The sequence below is a fragment of the Myiozetetes cayanensis genome, unplaced genomic scaffold (genome assembly GCF_022539395.1).
Source record: "Myiozetetes cayanensis isolate MyiCay16 unplaced genomic scaffold, myiCay2020 scf1, whole genome shotgun sequence".
Classification (NCBI taxonomy): domain Eukaryota; kingdom Metazoa; phylum Chordata; class Aves; order Passeriformes; family Tyrannidae; genus Myiozetetes; species Myiozetetes cayanensis.
Genome location: NW_026086604.1, coordinates 147,197,226 through 147,218,760, shown reverse-complemented (window position 1 = coordinate 147,218,760; position 21,535 = coordinate 147,197,226). Strand labels below are relative to the sequence as shown.

Below are 21,535 nucleotides of genomic sequence, written 5' to 3'. Positions count from 1 at the left end.
CAGCAAGTCTTTAAAAGAGAACCACAAAGGAAGCACAGAAATTACTTATTTAGAGAGAAAGAAAAGCTTTTGTCTTCTGTTATTTCACCATTCTGACACAACCCTGCTTCTTCTGGGACCTGTGTTATGGAAGCAGATCCTCCTTGTCCCAAAGGACATATCCCAGTCTTCCATCTCTAAGACACATCCCACTCTCCTGCCTTTAAGACAAGGTAATAATATTTTCCTAGCACAACAATATTGCATTATTATACTTCTAGAGCATCTAAATAACGTGCCAGAGTAAGGAAACCAAATCTCACCTGCTTTTTTCTCTTCAAGCTAGTGACAGACCATGTCAGGGCATCCTTGATTTTCCATCTCTCAGCCTCCAGCAGCACCTGTCAGCAGCCCATCTGTTGGAGAGAAAATCCATTTGGCTCTGCTCTGTAGTTATTTAAGGACAGGGACAACAAATGCTTACATCATCCAGGAGTCTGGGACCCGTGGGAAGCCATCAGGTTTTGATTGTTAACACACACCAAACTTGAGAATGGCCTGGTGGGACAAAGCTGGTGGGATATAAATGTGTTCCCATGATCCCAGGGCCATGGGTTTTTTGACAAAGCACACACTGCAGTATCCATGGTGACTGGCAGCCTGTCCATCCCACCAGACAGCACAGCCACATTCCCAGGCACACCAGGACACGTGAGTGCTCGTGCCTCGTGGAGAGGTTTGTAGAAGGCACTGCTTTGAGGATGTGCAGATGTTCCTGGGTTGCTAACTTAGCAAAAACCTCTCAAAACCCAAGAGACAGGATGCAATTGCATTGCCAGGGCATAACACAGCACCATTTCCACTTCCCAGATGCCACCTTCATCAGTGCCATGTAGGAACAGTGAACACCCAGACGTGGCCTTTCCCCTGGAGATGGGGTGGTGCAGATGAACACCAAGCCTTTGTGCTGGGGCTGGCTGTCAGGAACAGCAGATGGTGCAAGAGGAAGCATGGCCAGCAGGATCAGCCAGCTTTTTTCCTAGAGGATGATGAATCAAAGCCAGCAAGCTCCTGGCTCCTGCCCTGCGTGGTGTCCAGTCCAGGAGAAGAGAGGGAACTGGTGGCGGATGGGTTGGGCCATGAATGTGGGAAGATCTCTGAAGGAGGGAGAGTCCTGAAAGCAGGAAAGTGAAGCTCAAAGGGTTGTGCTGAACTCGCTCTAGACTGGGTGGGGCAGAAGACCAAAACATGAATCAGCTACTGAGCACTGACATGAGGCTGGTCTTGGCCATTTGGAGTTGGCTGCCACTGCCTCTCCTCATCCCCAGTCAGTTCAGCACAGGCTGGACAGGATACACCTGGCAAAGGGCCTGCTGAAGTGGATGAAATCACCATGTTATTGCAGCCTGAAACTTCCTACAGCCCTTTCTGGAGTGGTAGCACCACTGATTGTTTCCCAGGTATGCCTTCTCGTCTCCCAGGTATCTACCCTCCTGGGAAGTGCTGGGCAGCTGAAGGGGGTGCTTGGTTAGTGTGAATGAACACAAACCATTATATTGGTTGTTGCTTCTGTACTGGAACCACTTCTGTTCTTCCCTGAAGGATATAAGAGCAAGAAGGGCCGGAGCAATGAACCACAGCTGAGGAGAACCAAAACCACCAAGGGCTTCTGTGGCTCTCTCCCTGCTCCATGGGAACCAGAAAGGATGAATCATGAGGCATGACAATCCTCTTGGTCATGGGACTGTGAGATAGCAGATGGCCCTGAATAAAGCAGTGTTCCAGGGAATCCCTGGCTATCCTCTGGAACAATACATCTAGCCTAACGTCATGCTCCAGAGACCTCTCTGTGGTAGGGACAGGGCATCCCACTGGTGCCACCATGACTCCCAGTGCCCTTGGCCTTCAGACCTGGCTATATATTCCCCCAAATCTCTAGGTCTGCCCTGGAATACATGGGTAGAGGTGGAGCAGCAGCCTCTTGTTTCTAGTCTCACCAGAGACCAGGGGAGAGGTGGCCAAGAGGGACAGACAGCTGAATTCATGCAAGCCAGGTAGCTCTGCCTGCTCCTAATGGGAACTTGGAGAACACCAAGGAACAAGATCTCCCTGCAAGTCCTGTCCTATTTCTCCACAGGGGCTGACCTGGGCCCCTCACTCAGACTTGCCAGCTCTACCTCATTTTTCTTTGTGTAGGTGAGTTGAGTTGCTCAGAAGTCCAAGTGTGTGGGATGCTCTTCCAGTGAGTTTCATAGGAAGGAGCAGCAGTCCTGCCCTGAACATGAGTAGAGAACTTTATCATGGCTGGTGGTTACAAGGAGTGGGGAAATATGGCAGTAGGTCAGGAAAGATTGGGTGAATATCCAGCAGAAAGGGGCAAACCCCAGCCAGTTTGCATGCAATGACAGTTATCTAGAGATTTTGGGGTACAGGGAGCTGAAAGGTAGGTGGAGGGCTTGGGGGAGATGAGCCTGGATGAGCTGCAGGGTGTCCCAGCAGGGAGCTGAGCAGAGCAGCTGAGAGATCTTATGGTAGAAAATCTTTCAAACAATGCAAAATCTTTAGAAACAATAAAACAGTCACTTTATATCAGGTTAAATATCTGGTTCTTGTAGCCCTGGTGTTTATATCTGGCCCTAAAACTCAAATTACTCCTCTGTTTAATGATGATGGTTTTCAGTGTCTTGAAAATCTCCCGTATATGCTCCAGTATAATTGGTCTAAAACAAGTTTACCTTGTTTTTCTGGTGCCAACATCAGTCAGAGCTCTTAGGTTTTGTAGCCTGCTTGTTTACATTGCTTCAAGCAAATCGGAGTCAGGCCCCTGGATGTTGTGGTGCCTTTCACCACATTCTTCCTTCTGCCTTTTTTTTCCCGCCTTTTCCACCCCATCCCTGACAGGGGAAGCACTGTTCTTTCCGTGCTCCTTGGTTCTGTTTGAGGCAGTCATAGAAAAAGTGACAATTAGGAAATAAAGAACCCACAGTATCTGCTTTGGCAGGCACAGCACATCCCACTGCTGTGCTGCTCCGAGTCAAACCAGCAGCTGCCTGCCTGGGTCACACGGAGATATTGCTGCCTTACATTCTGGGATCTGCCTGAGATATCCTGGGGCACTGCCACGCTGCAGAGGGAGGGATAACCCATCATTAAAGTCAAGCAATACACATTTGTAGCAGTCCTGAGAAAAGCAGGACTTGATGATCTTTATTATTATTTTTCACTGTGAGGGTGGTGAAACCCCGGCACAGAACCCAGAGAAGCTGTGGATGCCCCATCCCTGGAAGTGTTGAAGGACATGTTGGATGGGGCTTGGAGCAACCTGGGATAGTGGAAGGTGTCCCTGCTTATAGCAGGGGGTTTTTGGAATGGGATGATCCCTAAGGCCCCTTCCAACCCAAACCATTCTGTGATCCCTCTGGATCCCTTCTAACTTGAGATATTCTGTGATTTCAGGATGCTCGATTCCAGTTCAGAAAATAATGGTGATTAGAAGCAAATGACAAGGTCAGATAACTTATTATTTGGGAGATCAAGTAACTACCTGGGGCAGGGTAAGAGGACATAGACTTCAGCCTTCCCAGACTATTGTGCTCCACCAAAATGATTAAAGGTTGCTAAGCAATGTAAGTGTATTCCCCCCAGACTGGAGGAGCGTAACAGAAGCGAATGAGTTCACTGCAGTTGAACCGAACTTATATCAAGTCTAAATATGTATAATTATTGCTAATGATGAATTCTGATCCTTAAAGCATTCCAGGCAGCTGAAAGATCTAATGAAAGCCAAGATCCTTATTTCATGTCATTCATAGTGCAGAAGCCTTCTGGATCAGCCAAGGTGGATGCAATCCCTTTTCTGGGTCTTGTCTAGCCCTGATTTTTTGTCCAGGGCTGTTACTAAATGCTGCCTGAAGACCCCTTTTCCTTCCTTTCCAAATCCAGGGAAAACGAAACCAAATCTCCACACTAAATGATAAAACAGAAAATCTTATCAAAGCACAACTTTATGAAAGGCAAGGAAGATGAAGAGAGAGGGAAGAAAGAGAATAACATCTTCAACCATTAAATAAACCTCATTTTCCCAAGGATCCCACACCATAACTTCTCCCTCCTTATTTTCACGAGGCAGCAACCAGCCCTTTCCTGTCAACACATCACCTTTGCCTTTTGAGGGACCCTCCATCCCCTTGCCCATGGGAGGGTGCTGGGTCTGAGGGTCCCCCTGGAGCTCTCTGCTAGTCCCTTCTGTCCCTGCTGGTCACCTCTCTCATCTCCACAGGACGCTCTCTGGTGCCTCCATAGCACCACAAGTCTAGAGAGGACCCAAGATCAGCATTTGCCATGAAAGGGAGAATTTCCCAGACAGATTTTTGGGACTACGGTAGAGTGCCCAAAGAAGTCTGGAACGGCTCATGAAGGTGACATAACAAACAGGAAGAGGAGAAGTTGGAGGATAAGAGATGAGGAGCTGAAATTGTCCCCTGTCACATCTCACAGGGACACAAAAAGGAGACTGAGGTGGACAGCAGAAAACTGCCAGGAGCACAGGAACCAGCAGGGTTTGCTGGAGGTTCACCTGCCTCCACCAGGGGAGGAGCAGCCAGCACTGGAGGCACTGAATAACACAGGGCTGCTGCAGCCAGCTCTGTGCAGTTCATCCCTCCAGATTTCCCAGTATTTGTTCTCCTGCTCTGGGAAGAGCTGAGAGCTGCAAGAGGCCCAGCTCACGGGGATGTTTAGAGAAAGGAAAGTCCATTGTGTGAAAGACTTTGGTATTTCAGGGTTTGTTTTCTTTTTTTTTCCTGACACAGAACAAAACACCACCATGTCAAAACCCTGGGTAAGGCAAAACAGAGGAAAAAAAAAACCACAAACCAAACAACAAACAATCAAAAAAACCCACAACAAACAGTGGTGTTCAGTTTGCACATGGTCTATGGAAGCATTTTCTCTTCACTTTTGGGCTTTTCAGTCTAAAATCTGAAGATACGTTCTATTGTAGCTAATTCAGGAAAAGAAAAAAAAAAAAGGGAAAAAAAAAAAAAGAAAAAAAAAAAAAAAAAAAAAAAAGGCAGCAAAATCCACACCAGAGCAGAAAGGGGGAGCCTTTCCCTGCGCCAGGGTCTGACCCTGCTGCAGTGGGTTTTCTCTGCAGTGGCACCAGGATCAAAGCGGCTCCCCTCCTCCTACCCTAGATGGGATGAGTAGCTGCAAAGGAGCCTTCGAGTTTTAAGCCGGACAACCAGGGAAAGTGCAGCGCAGCAACCTCGTACTACACCAGCAGAGCTGCTTTGCACCAGCTTTGCTCGAGCAGAGGGACTCGGGCAAAGCAGCCCAGAAATTTTAGAAAGATTGGACGTAAGGGTTTGGCTCCCAGCAATGAAACTGGGGGGAAAGTCACTGCTCTGGGCGGTGTTTTTTGGGTCAGACCCTGCGAACTGCTTCCACATCCCAGCCCGGCTCTCCCTGGCCGGGCTCGTGTCCCTCCTCAAGCTTCCAGCCCCTGGGAGCCTGGTGGGTGCTGGTGCTCGGAGGAGTTTTCCCCGCGGGGCAATCCCGGGTGCCGATGCCTTCACGGGCGGCAGGGAGCAGCTCCGCACCAGTTCTCCCTCGGTGAGCACTCTCCGAGCGCTTGGCATCGAGCCCGGCCGCCTTTCACTGTACGCCTTTTCATTCGCCTTTAATTCACTGCGTTTCCTTTCTTGCTCCTTGCGGGGAACAGAGGGGGAGCTTGTTCCAGCAGACGGGCCCCATCCGCTCCACCCGGCTCTCGCTGGAGCGAGGGCTGGAAAAGCGGGATGGAGGCGAAGGGGGTATCTCCCACCCCTCCGGGGCCCCGCGCGCCGCCTGCGCGCTGCTTCCCGGCAAATACGGTAAGCGCTCGGCCTAAAAATGTGAGTCTGATCTCATGACACAGGGTGGCCCTGCATTCCTCACCTCTGACATAACCCGCTGGGAGTGCGCTCCGCGGAAAAACACAAACAAGATGTACTGGCGGGCCGGCGGCGCGGGGGCCGGGCAGCTGGCAGATGTTCCGCAGAGCCCCCGCGCAGCCCCCCGGGTGCCACGGCGCTGCTCCAGCACGGCCTGTACCCTCCCGGGGAGGGAGGGAGGGAGGGCAGAGCCGTCCCTGGCCTCCTCCGTGGGTGGATGGGCGGGTGAGTGGGTGCCCCAGCCTCCCCCAGCCCTGTGCCCCGGGAAGGTGACGTGCCGTGGTTCAGCATCACCCAGGGAGGCAGCTGGATTTGTTCCAGCATCTCCCCTGGGATTTTTTGCCCGGCGAATGCCTGAGGGCACTTTGCGGTGCTTTTGCAGGCGGTTGGTGGTTGTTTTGTTTGTGGTTTTTGTTTGTTTTTGTTTGGTTTTTTTCCTTGTTTTTTGTTTCTTTCCGCATCTGAGTCCTCCTGGGATTGGCTCTGCCCTGGCTCTGCCATGGCCATGGCTGGTGTGGCTGCTCCAGCACCAGCTCCTCATTCCCATGAGCCTCCCACTCCTAAGCAGCTCCACGGCGATCCCAAGGCCACGTTTGCTCCGAGTGCCTCATGCCCAGGTGCAAGCTGTGCCCCCACAGAGCTTGGCACCCAAAGCCTTGGGTGTCATGGGGAGGCGATTCCTCCCTCCCAGAGCGCTGGGATTAAATGATTTGTCAGGGATCACGTGGAGAATCCGAGTCCCGCTGTCGTAAACACGAGGCTGACTTTCCTCCCAGCCAAACCCTCCTGCAAGCACAGCCTTGTCTTTGAGCAGGGGCAGATCCTGCTCGGTGCAGAGCTGCTCTCCCATCTTGGCCACGCCGGGCCACTTGTTTACTTTCTTCTGCAGATGCCCTAAACCTTGACAACGACCTATTTTCCCTTCTGTTACGCAAAGCTCCTTTCCTAGAAAGAGGCTTTGTAATGCTCGGTCCAACCAGCCCAGCTCTCCTCCATGTGTGTAAAAGCAAACTGCAAGTGCCTGGCAGGTTCAGTTCAGCTCCAGCACATCCAAAACCCACACGCAGATGAGTCAGGAGGCTCAGCAGACGCCACCTGAAACCATCCTGCAAGACAGCTGGCCCGGTTTGCAGAGGAATCAGATAAGCAATAAGTCAGCCTTCGAGTCCACTCCTCAAACTTTCTTTTCATTAGTGCTTTTCATCCGTCTCCTCCTTCTCCAGTATTCAACAAAGCTGGGAGACAGCTTTTCTCCAGGCATTTCTCCTCTGTTTCTGTCCATACCTTTCCCCGGCAGTGAAAACATCTGATTATTTTTTTTTTTAATTTTCACATTTTGAAAAAGGAAATTTTAAGCAAGTAATTCTCCTCCTTCTTCCACAATACTTCCCAGTTTTCAAGGTTGCTACTCGTCTGGCAGAGGATGGTTTGCAAGAGAAAACAAGACAAACAATGGTAATGAGAAACAACAGTAACAAGAGAGGGAAAAAAAAAATGTTTCAAATTTGCTTCTTCAGAGCACACAACGTTTGATCCCAGAGCAGAAGGAGAGAGACTTTGCTCATGGGTCCAAGCCTTCTTTCAGCCACCCCTTCACCCTGGGGCTCTCCATCCTTTCCTTTTTCTCAGGGAGGTGCCCTGGGCCACCAGCTCAAGCTGTTGGCAGCACAGAGTTATCTCCTCCTCCCCACACTGGTGGTCACACACAGCTCCTTCCACAGTTTGTCCTCCATCTCTAATCCACAGCCCAGGTTTTTAAGCCAACACAAAGTCAGTGATGGTTTATTTTAACATGCCAGGCTGTAACCTGAAGCTAGAGAGACAAATTCAGCCTAACAAGTTTCCCTTGGCCAGCTAAGACCACAGGTTAGAGATTAATCCAACAGCAGCAGATGGCCTGGGCTGGACCCTTGCTGCTTCCCATGGCTGCTCCTTCCCGTCCCCTGGGTACCTGCAGCCTGGTTTGGCATCTATCCGTGCTCTTGCCTGGACAGACAAGCTGCTCTACAGAAAAACAAATGCAGGATTTGATGCCTGATGTGCTGGGGACAGGGTCTGGTTGTGAATGGCTCGTGCTCCCACCAACACCTACCTGTGCACACACACACGTTTGCCATCAGTTGGAATTGTCAGACTTCAGATCACTACCTGTGGCTCCTTATGTCTCTGTTGTCTTATCCATGCAGGGCAAGGATGATGGTGAGGACTCACTTTAATCCAGAGAGGTTCTTCTGTGGGTTTTATCCCCAGTTCAAACCAGCTTGAGATGATACAGCGAGTGCAGATACTGGGGCAGGTAACAGACCCCTTTGCTCTTTGGGAAGCCATAGGACTGGTGTTTAGAGGAGGGAGTGATCCCATAAATGACCTGGCTCTTCCCTGGATGTAAGACTTCAGGTTGAACCCTTGGATGGGTGTGGACCTGGAGAAGATTTAATATCCTCTTGCCTGGCTGAGCAGAGCTGCTCCTGTCCCCCAACCCCTCACCAAGGCAGGGGGTCTCACACATGACTGCAGGAGATTTAATATCCTTGGAGGAGGGAGCAGCCTAGAAAATGGGTTTGTAGGAATTTTTTCACCTATTCCAGCTGACTCATTTGGGGTGGGATGGACTGTACCCCAAAAGGGCCATCCCTGGCTGTAAAGGAAGCACAGGGAGACTAACCCTGGCACTGCAGTTGTGACCTGATGAGGCATCAGACAGCACATGGCAGCACCCCTGAGCATCAGCCACTTCTGCAAGCTTCAAAGAGCTGACAGAGTCAGCATCCACCATTTTTCCTACCTGAAATTCTCTCCTGAAAAATAACATGGTCCCTGTGTCAACTGCATATGCCCTGCCTGGAAAGCCCATGGAATAAAGGTCTCCTGACTGGAGCTGTTCTTTGAGCTTTGGTGTCCCTGCAAATAATTTTTCCAGGTTTTCAGGCAGGTTCTGAATGTGGCATAAGGCTGGGATGATCTGAAATGCAAGTGGTCTTCAAGAGAGCGTTATCTAGTCATGGTATTGTATTTTTAGCCTGCTGCTAAATGCACACTGGATGCAAACAAGTAGGGAGCTGGCTGGTGGGCTGATGTCTGTGCTTGCTTATACAGGGATTATTGGGCACCTGGGATTTTCAGTGGCACTGCATTGTTAGGGGTAACAGATACTGAGTGTCTTCGGGGATCTTGGCTGTGAGCAGAATCAAGCCCCTGATCCCCAGGCATGGACTTGCTTCAGTGTTCCCATCACATGCTGAAACAAAGCACCTCCACAGCCAGCCAGCTGTGCCTCAGCAGGCTCTGTTTTCTGTAGCTGGTGTGCTGAGTTCGGTACTTTGGCCCATAACGATGAATAGTCAGTCCCAGCATCCTCTCTGCAGAGGCAGAAGATGAAGGTTGGACGCTCTGAACAGAGCAAGGCTGGGATGTTGGCAGGTACCTTCACCACGGAGGCAGCACTGATATATTTCCAGCTTCATTAGTTTTCCTCCATTTTAAAACTGACACCCTTGGAATCAGCAACTAGGGGAACTCCAATGTCAGAATTTAAAATAAAATTCACACAAACCAAACAAAAGACAAGAAAAAAGCTGCTTTAGAGCACCCAGAAGGCACAGCAACCATGGAAAAATAAACTGTGTCCCAGAGTTATTACCTGGCTGTAATTCCGTGCACAGCTACAGGATAAATAGCCTATTCCTGGAAGTGCTCTTTCCATGGTTGCAACTGTGGGCTTAGATTTAATGTCAGATTACCTGATTTAGCAAACTGAAGACTGTCAGCTGGTCCACAGTAACCACCCAAGTTCATGCAGGAGTGGTGCTGTGCCTCCCAACCTTCCCTGTCAGTGTCTGAAACCATCTCCCCTAAACCAGTAATTCCCAAACCCCAGTGTCTGGGCTGTGATTCAGCAAGGTAAGGAGCATCCCCAAAAGACAGCCCCTAAAATATTCAGGCATAAGCTAAAAGCTATGCTTGGTGTCCACACATGAAAATTCCTTTTTCAAGGCTTTCAAAATTTCAGCACTTGAAATTTCCTTTCACATTCACTTCTGACTAAAGGGTGGAAGGAAGAAAACACAGCCCTGTCTGTAGTCACTGCTGGGCAGAAAAGTCCCACTACTGTCTCCTCCTTCAGACAGGAAGGACCTTCAGAGTGATGTTGGAAGGTCACATATTTCATTGCTATCTTGTTTTCCATGGAACTGCAGGCTGCTGCTTCCCAAGGCGGAGGACCCAGCCCCTCTGGGCTCACTTAAGAAATGTCACTGACTTGCTGCCATCCTCCAGTTTCTCAGATGAGGAGAAGTCCATTGCCAAGATGCTGGTCCTCAATTCCACTGGTGTGTTTGGGAATCTGTTCAGCTTTCCTCTAGATCCAGCAGGGCTTCATGAGCCCTAGGAGGAAAATACTGGCACAGCAAAAGTCTGCCATTTTTAATTCTTCACTCTGATTTCCTCTTTCTAAACCCAAATGTGCCCACAATTGGGTTTTCTTTTCCCTGTTTTTCTTCTCCCCGAGTTTCTCGGAGCCGTAGGCATACAGCAGTGCGTGTGGGATTTAATGAGGTCTGTGCTGTTAGTTGATCCAGGAAAGGGCTGATGTGGATAGCAAAGCAATTTCCAAGATCTGCAGGAAGAATTGTATGGCCCAGTATCATTGTGTTCAAATAGTAATTTGGTTTCTAATACCTTTACAGAGTGCTAAAACACTGCCCCAGCCATTGGAAGAACAGGGGTTTTGTGACGTGGAGGAGGAAACCTGGAGCCAGTAACACCAAGATCCTCGGCTGGATTGTGCTAGATGTGACACAGGAGGCTGGAAAACCTCAGGCAAGCACTTGGACCACATTCAACCAACTTCCAGTGGAATCTGATAAAGCCTTAAACACCAGTGGGGCTGGGAACGGGTGTGAGCGCTGTCATCCAGAACAGCGACGGACTCTGGGGTGCTCTGCAGCCGGTGGGGAGCTGCAGGACCCCCTCAAACCACCCTTAGATGGTGCTTTTATTTATTCCCACTGATGAGGTACAGAACTAGGGGTCTGGCAGCCCTGGAACTGCAAAACTCCTGACGTGACCGTGGTTTTCATGATAACAGCAGGTGCCGAGCCTGTAACAAGCTCCATCGATCGCCAGTCTGGGGAGAGCCCTTGGTTTTACTGTGCTGTGTCTGGTGGGCAAACTTCTCCCAGCCCTACATGGTGACCTGTTCTCCCTGATGTTTTCAGCTGCAAAACTGTGAGGTAAAAGAGCCCCACGGGGCAGCATCTTAACCCATTTACTACAAAACAAGACAATTAAGGACAGAAACACTTCGTAACAAAGTGCTACAGAGACATGATGGTGCTGTTTGTTCTCTCTGGACCTGAGCCCAGGGCCTGTGACCAGACCTGTCATATCCCCACACCTTCAAAGCCAGAGCCTGGACTGTGTTCTTGCTCTCCTATTGCAGGGTGAGAGCTTTCCTGGAGCCTCCAAAAGAGCCCAAACACTTTATTCTGTAATCTGTCATGCCTGTCAGGATGCCAAGAGACACGCCAGACCTGGACCCTGGGCCAGAACAACTATGTAGACATGCCCAGAAAGGAGAGCTGGCACAAGGTGTTGTATAAAGTGAGATATGTGGAGCTGCAGGCAAATAGTTTGGTAATTGCTTGGGTAGGTTAGGCTTGGCACAGGGCAGAGCATGTCTGCTCAACAAGAAAGGAAGAGGCAAAACAGCTTGGAAAAGGTGTGGATCCTGTCTGAGTGGGAGCTCAGGAGAGCTTCAAGGGGTTAAAAAATAATAACTGACCGAGAAAGGCTGAGGTGAAGCACTCAGTAATATCTCAGTGAGGCCACAAACACCCTTTCAAGAGGGTTTTCCCAGGGAAAAAAAAAAAAAAAAAGATCACATTCCTGATAATTAATCCAATTTCATGATACGGTTCATGAGAGACAGGAGGGAGGAGTGTGCACCTTGCTCAGTGTTTGTGCAGGGGGATATATTCCCTAAGGGCCTGTTACTGGTGCTCAAGGCCATCCAGTCCCCTGATGAGCATTTTTGATCAAAGTCTTCCCAAGCTGATCTATTTTCAGCCCAACCCACTCAATACCTTGATTGCCACACAGCTCTTTTAGCTGCTCTTAGGTAAACAGGCTGTCTCTCCTTGGCATTTTGCCTCGCTAAGCCCAAAAATACAAGTGGCACAGAAAATGAGAGAAGCTGCTCTCCTTCGCCAGGAAAAACGATGCTATTTCTGAAATAAGCTGGTTTTAATACACCTCACTGGCCATGCATGGATGTATTTATTTATAAATATACTTGAACTGGAGGTCCAGCTGCTGGATGCCTGTATGGAGGCAGGATCAGAGAGAGAATTATGTACATATAAACCCTGACATGCCTTCAGTCCAGTAGCTGTCTGAATGTAGCATCTTGGTTATGCTGAGGTATCAGGGTCTGACTGCCATTAAAGAGGGTTCACGTGAGCTGGTCCAAGCTCAGACCAGTGGGTTATGGTCTGTTCTGGAGAGCTGCTACTGCTGTGCTGTGCTTAGGGAGGGCAACAACCAAGGTTCCCATGCTGGGAATTGCTTTGCACCCCATGGTGGAGCTGGAAGTCAGACCAGGCACTCTGGGGACCCCTCCGAGCTCAGCCCCACAGCTGGTGGCTGTGCACAGCAGATCAGTGCTGTCTGTCTGCTCACATCCTCGGTTCTCTGTGGGCTGAGGTGGCCCCACATGAGATGCAGCACTGCACAGGACACAGTTCACAAGCCCTCCCTCAGTCAGCACCCCTGGGGCTGAGCCACAGCCTTGAGCCCATCCAAATCAGAGCTTAGTCCACAGCAGATCTTATTTTTGAGGAATGACAGTGACACTGGCCAGAGCTTGAAGTCATGTTTTCAGTTTTCCCCTTAGAAAGTAAACACAGAGAAGTCAACAACAGATGGAGCATCACATGGAGTTACACAGGTCAGCACAGACTGCAGAGAACCCCTGAGTCTGAAGAAGAAATAATTTGGAGGGGGGAGCAGCTGGGAGATAATTCTGAGGGATTGAGAAAGAAAGCAAAAAATACTGGCGTGAGCCTCCTCTGTGACAGAGCAGCTGAAAGCCTTGGTTGTCAAAGCAATGTGACAGAGAAGGAGAGATTTTCAGTAGTTCAGAGAGTACTGTGGGGAGTCTGGGGTGAGAAATGAGGGATTCAGGTGAGTGGAGTGCTGCAATAATGGGCTGCAGTGTGGAGGAAGATGGAAGGGAGGACAGGGAGCAGAGGACACCTATTAATAAAAAAATACACATTTCACGTAAGATTTATTGATACCTCAGAGCCAGAGAGCCTTCCATGCCTTTGCATCTTCGAGCTGACATTACCCAAGAGTGGGCAGTGTCAGGGATCTGTTATGAGCCGTTGGGCTGAAGTGGAGAAGAGCTCTGGACATTAATTTGCAGAAATTAGGAGACTTTGGTTAATGGAGATCTCAGCCTGAGAGGCCCATGCTGCAATAGCAGAATAGCATTAGCGTTTCTGGAAACACAGCTGGTCATTGCTGAACATGCACTATCACGCATCAAAAATGCAATCACTCAGCTGGGGACCCCAGGATGGTGGCTGTGGATTAATTGAGCCCTGGACAAAAAAAATTGATGGTGGCCTTGGGACCAGTGTTTACTACCCAGTGACATTCAAAGAAAGGACAGCCCCATCTGGTCGTGGGGAGAGCAGTGATGGTGCAGAAAGATGAAGTGGTCACTGTGGACAAAGAGCAGGCCATGAACTCACCCCAGAGGAGGGTCGGGAGGGACTGGTTTTGTCGTGGAGGTGAAGGGCTGAGTCAATATGGGAAGGGATGTGAGGGTGAAGTTGCTTCCACGCAGGGTGTTAATGAAACAGGTACTGAGAAGTTCCCGTTAGAAACAATGCTGGGAAGTTGGGGACGGTGAGTCACCAAAATAATGTGATAATAAATGTCATAATAAATATTTAGCGCAGGGAGAGGGCTAACAAACAAAAGCTAAAATTGGGAGTGGACTTCATTACAGCTGAGGATTGCTTCCGAGGGGAGAGGATACAGGATGCAGGGCTGCCTGATCTGTGGGAGAAAAACAGCAGTGAGTGGAGAGCAGGTCCAAGTGAATTTGTATTCCAAAGGAGGCACCTTTTTAACATTGATGCTGACAAATTATCAGGATACACTCAAAGGGCAGCAGTATATATTCCCCCACACCAAACCTTGTGTGCAGCCAGCAGACACCCTGGCAGGCCATGAAGGGAAAGAGGCACCTTGGAGGCACTGTAACTCGTTTGGTCCATTTGGGATTTCTTCTGGAAAATGGGACAAGTGGTTCCTGGTCCCCATCAGCTGCTCCATCAGGATTTCAACAGATTTAAGCAGATGAACAGAGCACCTGATACTTTCAAATCAATGCTGCTCACGTGGCAAATGGAGCTTTAAGCCAGAAGATGGGCTCCCAGAGGGTGAACCGGTATCTTTAATAGCCTGTGAATGGTCAGAGGTTGGGATTTTCCCGGCTCCAGCCCGCGCATCCCAGCTCACGCCGTGTGAGACGCGCCGGAGGTAACGCCACGCAATTTACCTATCGGCTGCTTTTCCTGCTGAGCAAATATTTGCCTTACCATGGCTTTAACGTGCCCATCTCGGTGACAGCTAAATGTCAACCACAAAATAAAGCGGTGCCACGGGGGAAGAGACCCCGCGCTCGGCAGCGCGGCTTTATCTGGCTCCGGGTTTTATCGGCGCATCGGGCGAAGCAACAAGAAGAAACCCTCTATTCCCAAAGGCGGCATTTGATGGGAACGTGGGGACACCCTGGCCTATTGAGGTCGTTTTTGAAGTCCATGGAGCCTCAGCGTTGGGTCTGCTGATGAATCACGACCTCCGAGAGCGAGCCCCTCTCCCTCCCGCTCCCGGGGCTCGGTTGTCTCTGACACCGATTTGCTCTGGGGTGTTTGCAGCCAAGTTTCTCGTCCGGTGACGGCGTGTTCCCCCTCCGGAAGGGGCTGCGGGGAGCCGCGGCTCCACAGGCCGCTGTGACATTTGGAGTGACCGGGAGGTCACTCGGACGGAAGAAAACAAAAGCAGCGGCCGCGCTCGGCGGGCACGGAGCGGCCCCGCAGAGGGGAAAGCACCAACAGGGTATTTGAGACCAGCGTTTTGCTTCACAACACATTCATTCTGCTTTCTATAAAATAATTTTTTTTAAATCACGGCAAATCTCTTTTCTCTTTGTTCCTTTCCCTTCCCTTCCCAAACCTTCCCAAACCTTCCCAAACCTTCCCTTCCCAAACCTTCCCTTCCCTTTCCTTTCCTTTTCCATCCCCTTCCCCATTTCTCCAGTATTTGTGTCTCATCTGGGAGAGGAAGGAAGGAGAATCCATGGAGGTGGTCTGGGACATCCCCAGAATAAAGCCAGATTCTGCTGGGAAAGTCTGTAAGAAGCCAGTTCTGTAAAGGATGCAGATCCTGCTGTAGCATCCTCAGGGTTATCTGTGTGCTGAGCTGAAGCATGTCCAGAGAAAGGAAACAGAGCTGGGAAAGGGTCTGGAGCACAAGTCAGATGAGGAGCAGCTGAGGGAGCTGGGGGGGCTCACCCTGGAGAAAAGGAAGCTCAGAGAACACCATATCACTTTCTACAACTCTCCAAAAAGAGGTTGTGGGGGTCAGTCTCTTCTCCTAGGTAACAAGCCATAGGACCAGAGGAAATGGGCTCAAGCAGTGCCAGAGGAGGTGTAGATTGGATATTAGGAACTATTGCTTCACAGAAAGAATTTTCAAGCCCTGGAACAGGCTGCCCAAGGAAGTGGTGGAGTCACTGTCCCTAGAGATATTTAAAAGACATGTAGATGTGGCACCTGGGGACACAGTTTAATGGTAGACTTGGCTGAACTGGCTTGATGGCTGGACTCGATGGTCTTAAAGGTCTTTTCCGACCTAAGTAGTTCCATGATATTCAAGTCTGGGGAAAGATATTCAGCATGGACTGAATTCATTCTGTTCTTCACTTGCCACATTCTCTTCATCATCCTTAATGCAATATGTATGAGGACCCTGGTGAGCTCATTGACTCGTGCTCGTAGGACCAGGAATAAATGAGGTTGGAAGGGACCTCAGGAGGTCACCAAGCCAAATCTTCTGCCAAGAGCAGAAATCAGGAATAACTAGGCACTCGCTGTTAGGCTTCCCCTCTCAGCTGGCAAGAACCACTGCATAAACATTCCCTTTATTAACGATTTGAATCTGCTATTTCAGGCTGTACCTACAGCTGCACAGGCAGATTCTGGCCCTGACACCTTCCAGGCTGCTGTGCTTGGACGACTTCAAGAAAGGACTGTATCATCACCCCACTTGTATTAGGGATTTGCCACATCCCACACCAGCATGCTCAATTTGGTGGCTTCCCCATCCTCACTGCCTCTGCTCCTGCCCTCTTCATGCTGCCCCCAAGCTCCCTCTCAGGGCTGAGGATCATTCACTCTCCCTGAACTCCTAATTCAAGCTCCACGTCTTCCTCCTCCTGCCATTGGCGAACTCCTCCTCAGCTTCTGCTTTGGTTTAGAAATGGTTTTAAAATATTTCCGAGTATATACAATGTGTTTGCAACATCCTTTGAGTCAGAATATTGTTTGTTCTCGCAGCCTTTGTCCACGTCATCTTCCTTTGCCTCCTCTTAGGCTTTCTTCCTTTACCTTGGAAAGGGCTCTTCTTTGCACCTGCTCAAAGCAAGGAGAGGGGAAAACAGCTTTGGTGGGTTTTTACTTTTGTTTTTTTTCCTCCAAAGTATTTGGAAATGTTTGTGGTGGTTGTTTTTCAAAACTTTAATGGCAAATTTCGGTACTGAAGCTTTCCATCCTGTTAATGGGGCTTTTACCAGAAAACAAAAGAAAGGGGAGGGAAGCCTGAAGGAGCAGTTAAATTTAGTTTTCCAACTCCATTACATAAAGAAACCCAGGCAGCTTTTACCAAGATTTGCTCTTGCAGGAAGACAATTTGTTAGTGATTTGCAGGGTCTGTTTTTGCTTTAGATGAAGGGGAACAAAAGCAAAGTTTTTGCTACACCACAGAGTGTTTATCCTTTCCACTCCAGGCCGAAGGACACGCTCCAACCCAGAGGACAAGGAGCCACATGCTCCTTAGCAGTGAAGCAAGGTATTGCTTTAGCACCTGCAGTGCTCTGGATTCAAGTGCAGACTCCACATGTTCCTTTGCTGAGTCCAAGGAAGAGGACAGGCTGCCAGGAAGAGAACAGACCCACAACAGTGGAGAGAGAAAACAGAGTTTAAGACTCAGAGCTCCAAACTTGTCAACCCAGCACCTCACTCCTGGTTCTTGGGCTTGTGTGAGGATGTTCTTCACAATTTCTGATCCATCCCTGGGCTGTACATCAAAAGACTCTGGATTAGCTCTATAGCACCCTGCAAAACCACCCAGGACAGACTTGCTGTTGCTGAGCCCCTGCCAGGAGCAGATGATGATTATGGACGTTTGCCCTGAGGGACATGAAGTTCACTATTTCAGCTCTTGAAATTTTAACTGTGCTCTTTCTGGGACGTTACTTGGGCTGTGGTTTCACAGGAATCTCATGGAATCACAGAAAACAGGGTGTGTAAAGAGATACCCAGAAGTAGCTGTAGCCCCACCTCTCTCTGAGGGCAGTGAAACATTGGAGTGAGCAAAGGGAGGATCATGGATCTCCATCACTAGAGGTTTTGCAGGATAAGGAGGAGCAATATGTCCATCAGGAGTGACACAGGCTGAGTCCATCCTGCACAAGGACAGAAACTGAGTCCTGCCCAGTGCTGCCTCTGCAGACTCCAAAGGGCTGTATGTGAGCTCTGACCATGATGGTCACTGGGGACCTTGGCAGTATCCAGGGCCCCACACATGGGAATTAAGGTCTTTTGGAGGTGACATCAGGGACCCTGCTCTGACTCTACAATGTATGTCCCCCCTGGCCTCAGGGGACACTTGTCTCAGCCCAACAGGGTGACCCAGTCAGCACCTGGGTGTCAGGAGCTGTGGAGGAGCTTCCTGACCTGTGGCTCCCAGAGAGATAATCTGGACAAGATAACACAACCCAACAGCTCCTGTCCAGAGGGAGATGGGAAACAGAAGGTGGCAGAGGAGGAGCCCAGGAGGAAAGCCCACCCAAGAACCACCAGCGAGGGCACCCATAATAAACATAATAAACCCATAATAAACAGGGGGGGGAGCTGGAGAAGCAGCATCCTTGGATATGTCAGTCCAGCTGTGTGTCATCTCCAACAGCATCCTGCAACCCACACGTGGCCTGACCCAAAGCCCTTTGGTGCAAATAAGGAAGAGCCTTGCTTCCAGGAACAACCTGGATGGGGTGCAAGCAGGGAGAAGGGCGAGAAGGGTTGTGCAACCCTTTACCAGGCATTTCTCTGGGAGAAAATAAATGCCAAGTGCCACTTGTTCCCTCCCCTGTTCCCATCCCCTCCTTCAGGGAGATGTGCCCCAAAGGGAAAATCTGAACAGTTTTGTGTTCTGGGTGGAGGTTGGACCCAGGGCTGTGCTGGGGACACAGCACGTGACAAGGTTCAATTAAAACATTTCACAGGCACAAGGCTGACCTATTCACAGACAAATTGGTCTTATAAATAAAACGAATGTGTGCAGGACAAACAGTGAGCCTGTCGACCCAGCAAGCCCTGCCTGGAGAGCTGGGAAATATTTTATTGGGATATAAAGTCTCAAATGCCATTCTCCATGCATGGATGGGGGCTGTGTGGCTCTTCATCAGTGAGCCCCACTGCCTGCTCCTGCATTTTGATTCATGGCTGAGTGGGAACCTTCAATTCCCTTTGGTGGCTTTGCAGAGCGTGATTGACACCCCGCAGGTCAGAGTCTGACTTCAGCTCCCCGGTGCCCAGAAACACAGAGAGCAGAGCTCAGGGCCATGGGGACATCACTGAGAGGAGTCCTGTTCTCTCCAGGCCAGGTTGAAAGTACTCTGGTACTTCCCACACCCCCATCACACCATCTCCACTCCACTGATGCCATTAGCATGGGGGCAGAGGGGACAAACCCTTCCCAGTCACATTTCTTTCCAGCTCCATCCTTATATCCCTCCTTCCTTGGCCAGAATCAGGGGAAAAAAAAAAAATCCCAAAAAACAAACAGGACAACAAACTGAATTTCCATCTTTTTCCCCTTGAGTCAATTCACCCTGCCAAGGGCCCTTTCTGAGGAGGTGGGCACTGGGGGTGTTCAGCAGAGTCAGCCCCAACCTCCTGAAACCCCAACATAGACCACGTGGGTGTAAAAGCAGCTCTGCTGACGCCTCCAACCCCTGTAGACATTTAATGGCACTTGTACCAGTGCTAATTACATCTTAACATTTTCCCTCTGTATTTTGGTATTTATTTTGGAAAAGCTCCTCCCTGGACTCATTTTCTTGCTCAGCTTTAAAAACAATAACACCACCACGCTTGCTTTTCCCTTGGCTGTTTCCCTCATTATTTTAACTCTGCCATTCTGCTCCTGTACAGTCAGCAGAGGAGTTCAATCAGGCTGATGAGTAAAAGTGCATAATTTTATGGCTGCATATCAACTGCCTGTTATTAAACTAATCAATCAGCTTCAGTGCAGCTACCAGCACAGCGCGGGAGAGGACAAGGCAGGGGAAAATGCTATGCCGTTATTTTTCCAAAAGGAAAAAGAAATAATAATACAATCTGGCCAACCACATTCTTCAGCTTGTCCTTCTCTGCAGGGAGAAATGACTCCAGTGAGTTATGGAGTAGGTGACCTGCAGGAAGGTAGTGAGGAGTTTGCAGTGTCCTTCTGCTCACCCGCAGTGCCAAGCCAGAACGCTCAGCAATTCCCATGCTCCAAAGCCCAGGAAAGCCATCAGCTGCTCTCCCATCCCATCTTGCAGTGTCCCACTGCAGGTGCCTCCCACCTCCTCCAGCAAAGCATTTGGGCGTATGTTAAGTTAATCCCATTGAAGGCAGCCAGATCATTACCTGTGACCATTCTTTTTGGCCTTAGAGGGGTCACAGTCATGGAAGAAGTTAGGGAGCTGATTTTCAGTGGTCTTACTCCCAGTAGTTGTCTCCCTGATGGCCCTAGTGAGACTTACGGGTGGCAGAAGGAAGGAAAAGATGCATGAACCTCCTTTTCCATAAATAATTAGACTCCTTCACACGTTCACTACCACAAAATGTAGAAATTACTTCCTCATCCATCTTGGGGCACAGAACACAGGCCAAGATCTGCTCCTGGAAGGCTGCTGAGGGCACCAAGGGACAGTCCATGTCCATGAGGGGCAGGACAACAAAGGGACAAGCTACATTGCAGCAAGGGAAATTTGGAGAGCTCATCAGGCAAAGCTTCCTGCTGGAGCAGGCTGAGCAGACCCAGGGACACATTCCCAGGAGGTTGTGGAGATCTCCCAGAGCAAGCCCTAGATGTTGCTACTTCTACAGCAACATCTGTTTGGGCTGGACCTGGTGAGGTTCTGCTTGAAGCCACAGATGGGCATGATGGTCCTGGGGGTCCCTTGTAGCTCTGAGTCCATGGGAAAGACCAACCCACCTTCCCTTGATTTCCAAGAGAAGGAGGAGATGATGTAATGGGGCTTTGAATCTCAGAGCAAGTCAGCAGGATCTTCTGTTTTGATAAGCAAGAGTAAAGAGGGAGGGAGGAAGGGAGGGCGTGAGGAGGAAAGAAGGAAGAAAGGAAGGACAAAGACATGCAGATCACTTGCCAGTTTGTCCCTCTCCCAGCTGCAGTTGGCACACCTTGTGCTTCCCTCTCTCAGCCACGTTCCCTCCATCAAGAGTCAAGTGGCACAAAACAGAGCAGGCAAAGCTCTCTGTGCTGTACCCTCTGAATTCTGTGAATCTTTAGCCTGGACGTGCATCCCCAGACCCACAGAAGAAAAGGAAAGGGGAAGGAAAAAGGAAAAGGGAAGGGGAAGGAAAAGGGAAGGGGGAGGAAAAGGGAAAGAGAAAGGGGAAAGGAAAGGGAAAGGGAAAAGGAAAGATGTCCTCAGCTAGCCTGAGCATCCTTCCCCAGTTAATTGTATTCACTTTTACAGATTAAATTGCGCTGTCTCCTTCTTGGGTCGTTATTTATCACCGGTTTTTACTGTCGCATCCACAGGTGCAGCCGCTCAGTGCCGGGCACTGCGGAGCGCACAAATAAACACGGTCCCTGCGCTGGAACTCGCCGCCCCGGCTGACCGGGAGTTAACTCGGCATGGACCCGACCCAAAGGCTCTTCCCGGGCAGGGAAAGCAGCCCTGTGAGCCCCCACGCCGTCCCGCTGGCCGGGGCTTGGCAGCGGGGGCTGCGGGCTGACAGCTGACGTCCTCCCCAGCCCATTTCCTCCCGCTGCTGCCAAGCCACTCGCGGAGCACTTCTCGAAATGAATTTTCTGGAAAACAAATTAAAGGAAAGTGGGGGTGGGGTGGGGAGGGGGGTTTACATCACGCAGCAGACAGCTCAGCCGGCACCGGGCTGCGCTGACAGACCCTGCCTGTGTTTTTTTGGGCTGCGCCACACTGCTCGCAGCTGCTGCCGGAATCTGCAGCTCGCCATCGAAATCTGCTGTAACAACGAGGTGATCAAAGCGGCCCGATGTTGTTGTCTGCTCTCTGA

At 50.0% G+C, this 21,535-nt stretch overlaps 1 long non-coding RNA gene across 1 annotated transcript; it reads left to right on the top strand.

The window, feature by feature from the left end:
* The first annotated feature begins 5,713 nt into the window (after window positions 1-5,713).
* Window positions 5,714-21,307, top strand: LOC126642866 (uncharacterized). Its single transcript, XR_007629618.1, has 3 exons — window positions 5,714-5,852; window positions 10,598-15,044; window positions 21,039-21,307. It is a non-coding gene; the product is annotated as an uncharacterized LOC126642866 (long non-coding RNA).
* Window positions 21,308-21,535: the final 228 nt, after the last annotated feature.